We start from the raw sequence: 2,446 nt of genomic DNA on the forward strand, positions 1-2,446 counted from the left end.
TTTCGGCATTTTTTCTTGAACATGCATGTGAACCGCGTCATTATATTAAGATAGAATAAGTTATCTGGCAAAGGTTAGATTTTTTAACACATACGATCTCTTTAGACATAGAAAATCTGCCAAATCTATGGCAAAGGTTAGTTTTTTTAACACATACCCGCTCTTTAGGCATCGAAAATCTATGCTGAAGGTTATTTTTTAAAACACATACTCGCTCTTTAAGGATCAAAACTGCCAAATTCCGTGTCTAACCTAGTGTTTTAGGTTGTTTCCAGCAAGGACCGGTAAAGGGTCGGGTACCATAAATCTAGCGGACGTTGGCCTATGCCTCACCTTTAAAAGAATCCGCTACATGACACTGTAAAATTTAGCGCTTGTCCAGGAGACGCTAAATGTGGAGGGTGTCGAGCGTCTGCTACATGTCGGTCGATTCTCCCTCTCGCGACATGGAAGTGTTTGCTTCCTCTCTTTCCCTTCGTTTGGAGAGTGCTTTTGCGCCGACGTCCACCTCACGACATGCAGTGTCGAAGGCGTCGGAGTTGGGATCAATGCGCTTGGTGGTGGGCGGGTCCGGCTAGGGCTGGAAACGAGCCAAGCCGAGCTCGGCTCGGCTCGTCCATTCCACGAGCTGGCGAAAGAGGCTCGGCTCGGCTCGACCTTGGCTCGCGAGCCGGCTCGGCTCGGCTCGTGAGCCATATTCTGGTATTTATCGTTGTATTATTTGGTGAATTAACCTTATCTAAATTTGAAATATAGAATCATCATTCAACATTATGAGTAATTTAAATTATAAAGTGTAATATATTCATCATCAAAGACTAAAAAATAATCTATTATCCATAAAATTATCTAATATTCATTATTATTCCATAAATTGATCATTTTTGCAAGGCTCGCGAGCCGGCTCGGCTTGGCTCGCTGCAAAAACGAGCTCAAAGAAGGGGCTCGGCTCAGCTCGTTCGAGGCTCGCAAGCCGCTCCGAGCCGAGCCGAGCCGAGCCGCTCCGAGCTCGAGCCGGCTCGCGAGCCTCGAGCTTATTTTCCAGCCCTAGGTCCGGCGACGGACCGCTCGAGGACTTGGGTAGCAAGGCAGGAAGGAGGAGGTCGTCGATGTCGCCGCGACGGTTAATAAGGACACTAGAGCTCCGCACGAAGGTCGGAAAGTGTCGAAGAAAGCCATGAAGACAAGGCTTTCTTCCCTATCCAAGTTCTAAGAAAGGCAAAGGCTTTCTTTGATATTGTTCTGATTCAGAAGTGGGAATGGAGCCTGCACTTTGTTCTGGACAGACAAGTGGCTCTTGGGTCAGAGAGTAAGTGATCTGGCTCCTAGGTTGTTTGCAATTATACAAAAAAGACTTACAAGCAATAGATATGTTCTAAAGGTTTTAACCAACAGAAAATGGATCTCTAACATCAAAGGGGCTCTTTCAGTTGGATTTTGAGTACATATTCACCTAGTCAGAGCTAAACATGAGACATCGAAGATGGCTAGAGCTGATTAAAGACTATGAGTTAGAGATACATTACCATCCAGGCAAAGCGAACGTGTTTGCATATGCTCTAAGGAAAAAAGTCAAGTCAGTATGATGGTCGCTCACCCAATGTCATATAAGTAAGCCAAGGAGTTTGATAGACTAAGCCTCAGATTTCTAAACAGCACGCAGGGAGTGACAGTTGAACTAAAATCCACCCTAGAGCGGGATATCAAAGAAGGACAGAAAGATGATGAGAAGGCCAGCGAGATCCGCCATCTAATCTTAGAAGGGAGAGGCAAGGACTTTCGAGAAGATGTAGAAGGCGTGATATGGTTCAAAGACCGACTGTGTGTTCCCGACATCAAGTCCATTCGGGAGCTAATTCTCAAAGAAGCTCATGAGACAGACTATTCTATACACCCCGGAAGCGAGAAGATGTATTAGGATCTAAAAAGAAGATTTTGGTGGTACAGTATGAAAAGAGAGGTTGCATAACATGTTGCCATCTGTGACAGATGTCAAAGAACCAAAGTAGAGTATCAGAAACAACCGGACTTTTGCAGCCGTTGCAAATTCCTTAGTGGAAATATGATAAGATCGGGTTGGATTTCATAGTTGGCCTACCTCGTACCCGGGCCGGCTACGATTCCATCTGGGTGATTATGGACCGCTTAACAAAGGTGGTCCATTTCATACCAGTGAAGACAACATACAATGGAGCAACACTAGCTGAATTATACATGTCCCAGATTGTCTGTTTGCATGGTGTGTCGAGGAAGATAGTGTCATATCAAAGAACATAGTTCACATCTCATTTTTTCAGCAGCTATAAGAAGCTTTGGGTACACATTTGAAGTTTAGTTCAGCTTATCACCATCAGACCGACGATCAAGCTGAAAGAACTAACCAGCTTCTAGAAGACATGTTGAGAGCCTATGCATTGCAAGATAAGTCAGGTTGGGATAAGAAATT

The sequence above is a fragment of the Zea mays genome, chromosome 10, assembly GCF_902167145.1.
Source record: "Zea mays cultivar B73 chromosome 10, Zm-B73-REFERENCE-NAM-5.0, whole genome shotgun sequence".
Taxonomy (NCBI): Eukaryota; Viridiplantae; Streptophyta; class Magnoliopsida; order Poales; family Poaceae; genus Zea; species Zea mays.